The sequence below is a fragment of the Dreissena polymorpha genome, chromosome 3 (genome assembly GCF_020536995.1).
Source record: "Dreissena polymorpha isolate Duluth1 chromosome 3, UMN_Dpol_1.0, whole genome shotgun sequence".
NCBI lineage: Eukaryota > Metazoa > Mollusca > Bivalvia > Myida > Dreissenidae > Dreissena > Dreissena polymorpha.
In genome coordinates this window covers 125473396-125481668 of record NC_068357.1, presented here as the reverse complement: position 1 = coordinate 125481668, position 8273 = coordinate 125473396, and the positions used below count along the sequence as shown (strand labels likewise).

Sequence of the window (8273 nt, the reverse complement as noted above, 5' to 3'; positions counted from 1 at the left end):
GGTAGACTGGAACATATACCTTTATGATGGTGTCACCGAGTGTTTGACCAAACGAAAATACACATGACATTATTGATTTGAACATGTGTGTACACAAACTTTCAAGTCCGGATTTTGTTGTTTGCGCAATATAACAAAGTTTTTGTATAACATATGAACTTTTTTGGAAATATTAATACGGGAATTCAAAACGTTTCGAATACTTGGACAAGTTTAGTTCTTATTAGGAATATATACATTAGTAAAAATACGAATTCGTTTGATAAGATAACCATTGTGTGTGCACGTATGTATTCTTATCATTCCGTATGTCAACATATTGTTTCTACTTGTAGGGAATACGAACAAAAAGCGTGCGACATGTTGAGTACATATTTCCATCGCAATCGGACAGGTGCCTACACGTTCCTTATTCACAAGTTTCAGGAACCGTTTAGCTCAATCAACGCATTGGAATTGGCAAACGCAAATCACTTGAAGACCTTTATGGAACACACATGCTGTCAAACGAAACTCAACGCGGTCTGGAAAGGAAAAATGGCTACATATACTCCGTGGTGGCAGGTATAATAAACGTAGTTTGTTAAATCGATACATAATTATAAGGACATTGGTTTTCCAGTTATATAATACGATAACAAGTTAACACAATCAACGTATCAAGGAAGCAAGAACTTGTCCGTATATATAAAACGTCTTGTTTCAGATGGTAGATTGCTGAACTTTCAGTTCGGGATTTATGAATCCGAATCCAAGTTCAATCAAAACTTATACTTTGGGGTTTCAATTGACATAAAATAATTGCTATTCTTGCATTTCTTTTATGCATGTTATCTACATGTTACTGAACAATCGCTTATATGGACTTAGCTGTCCATAAAAGCATTGTGTATGGCGACCGTTTTAGCAAAATAATTTTGTGTATGTATATGTAAAATAATTGTTACGCGACACTATGCCCGTGGTTTAACATCATTGATACAATTATGGTGTTAAGCTTAAAATGTTCTCAAGCATAAAAATTGTCTTTATTGAATTATTTAACATAATGTTGTCATATATGATTTTTTTCATTTTGGATATTTGTCAGAGGAATTCTCGTCAACAACGAACTACTAAAAATAATGTGTTCCTGATTTTAATTATGTTGTGCCGCTTTGTTCGGTGAATAGCTTTCTCATCCATTCTCATTTCATTTATATGTTTTTAAACCCAGACGCTCTTGTTTTAATAACATATTTTAATACAAAATTAAAATAAAATAAATGTGTACTATTGATTTGTTGCATAATTCAAATAGCACAACAACAACTTCAATAACTATGTATGCAATTACAATGGAAATATATATTCTAAAAACAATACACCCTTTTAAATACCGACTTAAAACATCCATATTCAAATTACAAATTGTGTTACAACTCTTGAGTGAGTAGGATTTATACAGTTTATATAGGTATTGTGATATTAAAAATTTGAGTTTTTTCCTCAAAGTACATGTGTTTTATCAACTATTCTATTTGAAACCAATATCAAACCATGAGCGACTATTTCACATTACTTTTAAATTGCTAACATTACACTTTCTTAGCCTCTAGGTTAAGGTGCAAGGTCTAACTTTACAAAATTAACATTATACATTTTGTTTGAGGAAATCAACTATCCACAGCAATATACACACTAGACGGCAATGGTGTCCCTGTATCACCTGAATTATCAATATAAAGTGATTTCACTGGGGAAGATGATTTTAGTAATGCACATTAGGGAAACTGTGTTACCAATATGGCGGGGAGAATTTCGAGTAGATCAGGGAACATTGAATAACATTGATAAAAACCAGTTTCTCATGCCACAAACATAATGCCCATGTTCTTCCCTGAGTGGTGTTACCGGAAATATTCAAATTCAGCTAAGTATATTTATACCATGTGATCCCCTTTGGGTGGATTTTAATTAAACATTGTTTTACATGATGCTCAATGTCCAATATCTAGACTTTTATCCAGCTTTAAATTGTAATCATTTTTTAAACTATCATCATGTTATTGGAAGAGTATCAATTTTACTTTGTATTATAACAGCTAACGCAGGACATGTGGTCTGCAATTTGTTGACAATGGAAAGACGACGCATGTCGCCGAACAGCCAACTATCACAATAGCTAATTGTAAACATGTTGTGCTCAGTTGAACTTATAACATAATTCACTATGTTAAAAAGATACTTTACGCCAAAAGGTCTATGCCTCAGAATAAAGGATAAATTTCACTATCAGTTTGATATAATTGCAAAATAAGTGAAGCTCAATTAACCATAACCATCCATTTCCAGTAGTTTTAAATATTGTTAAATATAGCTTACCTTTCGAAAACATGTTTACATTTGTACAACGTGTTCTTTGTTTCAGATCGTGATCGCTCTTTGTGTTCCTATCTTTGTGAAAACAATCAAGTTTACGGCTAAGGTAAATATCAATAGTGATGAGTGTGTTGTATTTTTACGGGAACGGCCACCGGAAAAACTTTGCGAAACCGAAATTTCGCAAACTTAAGTACCCTTTTTCTTGAAGGTTTGCTTATTTGTGATAAAGTATAAGATAAAAGTCTAACTTGTGATTAATAATTGGTTGCTTTTGCTTGTTAAATGCGTTTTCTTCACTATGAACTTTATTTGCAAAGTTGGGGTTCCCATGGGATTTTTGTAATATCCCATGGGATTTTTCATTATCCCATGGGATTGTTCATTATCCCATGGGAATTTTGGTTTCTCCCATGGGATTTTTATCCAGCTTTTTTTATGGGAGAAAAAATCCCATGGGATTTTCAAAAACATAAAACACGTTCGTTTGTGCTTAGTTATCGATTTTAAGCATTGTTAAAGCATTTGTGCTTATTTTCGTTCAATTTACTTTGATAGAAAAAAAATCCCATTTTTTTATGGGAAAAAAAAATCCCATGGAATTTTTTTCTGATTTTTAGAGATTTATTCATGTAACCTTCAGAAACACTACCTTTTAACAAATGATGAGCATTTCTCGCGATTTCAACGCGTTAAATCGTGTTTTAAAATAATGAAAAAATCCCATGGGATTTTTTTCCCATGGGATTTTTTTGTCCCATGGGATTTTGTTTCCCATGGGATTTTTTTTTCCAATGGGATTTTTTTTAATGTATAAGTTTCTAAAAGCTATATAATAATAATAATTATAATAATTATAATAATAATAATAATAATAATAATAATAATAATAATAATAATAATAATAATCGTGCTCAATATGATGAATTTGTACTTTTAAGCGACTAACATTTTTATTCGAGCGGATCGTCGAGTCCGAATGGTGAGTATAAGAGCAATTTACCAGTACAAATAAATCTCACTTGTGAAGAGAACGCTACCGTACTATAAAATAATCTTGATAATAAGTTATATCATTTCTCGACAGAAAATGAAAACAGTATCCATATTGATGTCAGCAATGTCCCCTGCTATGATAAATATTGACAAAATGAAAAACCTTGACAATAATTCCGTGTCGAATACGCATTAGATTATAGCAATCAAATTCATATAAGCATTGATAAGATAATATGCGAAAATGGGTCTTATGTCAAATACGGCCAGCGTAGCTCCATTCCATAATGTCCGGTATTAAGTCACGTCAAGTTTCGTGGTCGAATTATAGCATAATAATCATTTTCACATTACGCGAATCATATGAGTTTCCCTACATATATTGTGTTAAAATTTATGTTACACTAATGTGCGATGATGAAAAGGGGATTTCGGTAATTCTACATTCGCCCGCCTAGTACCGAAATCCCCATATTTACGCCTTAAAGGGTCAATAGGTCATCGGTATGAATGGTTTTTGACTTCACATGAATGTTAAGGTGCAAAAAAAATGATATTAATTTTAATTATTAAGCACTCTTGACAGCATTAAGTTGCCTCTCAGTGGGGATTTCGGTAATTCTACACTAGAACTTAAACGCGCGCCGGTACCGAAATCCTGCTGTACAAACCTTCAAGTGTCAACAAAATTATTATAGTGTTTTTTTCATTAGCAACCAGTGACATGTATTATCTCCCATTCGGTTACTTCTTTTGGAAAATAATTAGCGGGGATTTCGGTACTGCTACATTCGTACGCCCAGAGCCGAAATCACCCATGTTTACGCCAATCCACCATATTACGCCTTAAAGGGTCTATATGTCATTATGTTTGGGTTTTGGCTTTGCATTAATGTTGATTTGTACACAATCATATTAGTGTTAATCATTTAAACACTCTTATCAGAATATTTTTTCCATTATTAAATAGTTTATTAATGTGAAAAATGTGTAAACGAATGTAAAAAAGGTAAAATGTACATTTAAAACATTGGTTACACAAAAGTATATGTAAATATAACATGACATAGTAATAAATAAGTCTTCAGAAAGTATTTTCCAAACAAATCTGATGAAACAAATGATATCGTACTACCTTATTTACAATATGCTATACACTTTTGCAATTTAGTTATCAATGTTTAATCAAAGCATAAATCAGGATAATATGTTGCCTCTTAGCGGGGATTTCGGTAATTCTTAACAAGCACATAAACCCGCGCCGGTACCGAAATCCCCGCTGTACAAACCTTCAAGTGTAAAAAAATACTGATTTAGGTTTAAATAAAGGGAACAATAGTATTTTTGGCCACCAAAAAGCACTTCCGCGTCAACAAAACGATTGAAATTATGTCAGAAACCCAGCTTTACATTGTATATATTGCAATACACCATCGGCCGCCGAGAGCGGAATACTGCGCTTGGCCGCTAAACAATGTGGATTGCATCAAATTAAATGTCAATTTTCGATTTTATTACAAAAATAAACACTGCCTTTTTATAAATATGTCAAGCACGTACACTTAACAAAAAAAATCGATATATCTTTATGTAATGTAGAAAAGTAAAGCGCTTTATATATAACAATGTTTTATAATGTCTCTCTGGTTGAGAAAAAAAACTAAACAAAACCATGTAGAACATATATGTTTTCATAATTAAAAAAAAATATTTAATGATGCACGTGATGTTTTATAATTGATATAAGTTCACGTGTCATTGAACGAGTTAAGGGAGAGATGCGAATTAAATTACACATAATTAAAAAATGATACTATACTGTCAGCTTGATTTATAAATTGTGTTCCATCGCGCCAATATATTCATTGTTCCATGAAATTGTGTATAAAAGCAAAACGATTGAAATTATGTCAGAAATCCTGCTTTTCACATGAAATGATCTTTAACACTTTATTTATTCCAATCAGGTTAATAACAAATACAATAATAGGGGAAGTCTATACTGTGTATTAGAAACTTGTTGTGGTGATCCCTATCTTATCCGCTCAATACACATCCACCTGGCTACTGTACAGAAAAAATTAGATTTACTTCCAAAATAACTGATTTCATTAATTGCTAACTTGTTGTCTACATTTTAAATTAACAACGATAATGTATCAACATCACCGTTGCACAATTATTAAGTTCACAGTAATCGGTACTTTAAATAGATAGCCTAATTAAAGACGGCGCTAATAAAGAACAAAGCGTGAATGTGGATATTAAGAAATTAGATCCTTTTTTGCATGACACTGGCAGTATATCATTTTATCTTATATAAATAAGCCACATTTAAGACATGGATAAAATTAAAATAAGACACATTTGCATCTTTCATTTCTTGAAAAAAAATAAGCACGCAGTCACATATAAATAAGATACATTGAAGACACAGAAAAAAATAAATAAGACACATTTGCATCTTTCACTAAATTTTCTTAAAAAAACATGTGAAACTGAAGAAAAACATTTATTACTGACACATTATTCTAAAAGTCGACTGACAACTTAAGTTCAAAGAGGGATTTACAATTAAATAAGATCCATTTTCGCATGATGCTGGTTGTAGAGCAAGCAATACATTTCTTACTGACACATTATTCTAAAAGTCGACAGGCAACATAAATTCAAAGAGGGAACCACAATTAAATAAGATCAATTTTCGCATGATACTGGTTGTATAGCAAGTAGTCACATATTAATTACAGCTTGCATTAGTTGCAATAATTTTGTTAAGTGCGCGTGCTTCTGAACGTTGCGTAAAGCGAGAGTGTTGTCATTTTGTTAGTTTTATATTTTGGTATTGTGTATGATTATTGCTTGTTTTGAATTTGAAATAAACGCTTTCTGGCAAATAAGCATCGTCTTAATTTTAATACAAATAATGAACATTTGACATACAAAATGTCCAATAACATACCGGCAATAACATTATATATATGTTAATTTCTGTGCATGTTTATACCGAAATTATAGCCGACATCGGCAGTTAGGGAAATTTAGTGACACACTTTAACACATCAAACATGCATGATAGTTCTTTTTTCATATGATATTCCCCTGGTTGCTTACCGGTGTATTGGTGCAGTTGATAACCCCGCCGGGACTACAGTAGGGTGCCAATACACACGTGTATCGTGTTCAATACAATCGTCTTAATTTTAATACAAATAATGAACATTTGACATACAAAATGTCCAATAAAATATCGTCATTAACATTATATATATGTTAATTTCTTTGCATGTTTATACCGAAATTATAGCCGACATCGGCAGTTAGGGAAATTTTGTGACACACTTTAACAAATCAAACATGCATGATAGTTCTTTTTTCATATGATATTCCCCTGGTTGCTTACCGGTGTATTGGTGCAGTTGATAACCCCGCCGGGACTACAGTAGGGTGCTAATACACACGTGTATCGTGTTCAATACCCGATCCATGCTACAACGTGTAAGAACGGGAATTTCGGTAATTCTACCTTTTTAAGCTTGCGCACCTCTAATGGGCACATATCCAAATATAATTTAATTAATTATTTTCCTAATCAGCATCATTTCACTAAATTACATGCAAATTTGTAGGTAGCTTTCCATGCTTAAAAAAAAAATAAACCGATTTTTTCAAAACCTCCCTCACGCTCGGCTTTTGTCCAGTTTATTTTCACCCCTGGGGTATATAAAAGTTCCATAATTCATTCAAATTTCCAAATATGGGCATGCAGTTGGTGTGTACAGATGCAGTAAAGGTGTTTAAAGTTTAAACAATATGAAATAAGTATTCTTTTACAGACATTTATTTTTTACAAATTTTAATCTATGGAATAGCGCCATGAAATGTAAGTGATTTCAGCCAAGTAAAAATTGGGTCGGTTAAAAACAAAGTGTCATAAAATTCAAAATAGTATCATTTAAGTTATATTTTAAACTAAGTTTTTATAGAAACACTATATACAGCAAAAATACCAAAAAATAGACAGATTTACCGTTTACTTTTTGAAATAAAAATAAAAATGCAACATGCATCATTCGTATTTTCAGCAGTAAATTAATCAATTTAGCCATAACGTTGTTTTATTTTTAAATTGAAGGATGTGCATACAATTTTCAACATATTTAACAATAAACATAGCTTATGTGCTATATTAAATCAAATTACGTTAGAAAAGAAATAAAACGCGTCGCAAAAAGTATGCGATGTCGGCAGGAATCGAACCTGCGCGGGAAAATCCCAAAAGATTTCAATTTCATCGCCTTACCCACTCGGCCACGACAACTTTACATCTGTGTAACCTTAAATTAGATATATATAAGTAAACAGGTAAAAAGGCTCGCTCGATCTTTGAAGAAATCCCGAAATCGTATTTTTCAGATGATAATTGGATCAAAGTCAATATTTATAGTGAAAATAATGTAATCTAAATGAATAAGATAAACATATATCAAAATTCGAAGTTTGAAAAAAATAAAATGCATCTCTCGGAAATAAGCGATCATTGAAGATCGGCAATGGCTTATGTATGAAGTGAAAGGACAGTTGAAAGTTTCCATTTTGCACGTTAATGATTCTGATAATATGGTGACAAAGGCAGCAGTCCTATGTAGTATTGTGTTTGCCGGAGAGTAGCGTGATCTGTGTCGGTGTTGGGCGCTCTGAGGGCGCAATCCGGCTACATAGATACATAGAAACCTCTTGTGGCTATAGTCCATTGATCGGGTTCGGCAGCAACAATATTTACACCTATAGGGGTTGCACTGTGGGTAAATTTGCCCACGTACGCACTTACTGCGTCTTCCGATCCTGCGTGGAAGTATGTTGTCTGTGTCCCCTACCTTCGTCGTTGTTGCTTATTACAGCTTAAGAGAAGGAAA

At 32.6% G+C, this 8273-nt stretch overlaps 1 long non-coding RNA gene across 1 annotated transcript in view; it reads left to right on the top strand.

Annotated features, from left to right (window-relative positions):
* Window positions 1–517: 517 nt before the first annotated feature.
* Window positions 518–8273, top strand: part of LOC127871346 (uncharacterized) — a 28051-nt gene continuing 20295 nt past the window's right edge. The window contains exons 1-2 of the long non-coding RNA XR_008045299.1: window positions 518–564; window positions 2411–2467. This is a non-coding gene — a long non-coding RNA (uncharacterized LOC127871346). The remainder of the gene's footprint in view (window positions 565–2410; window positions 2468–8273) is intronic.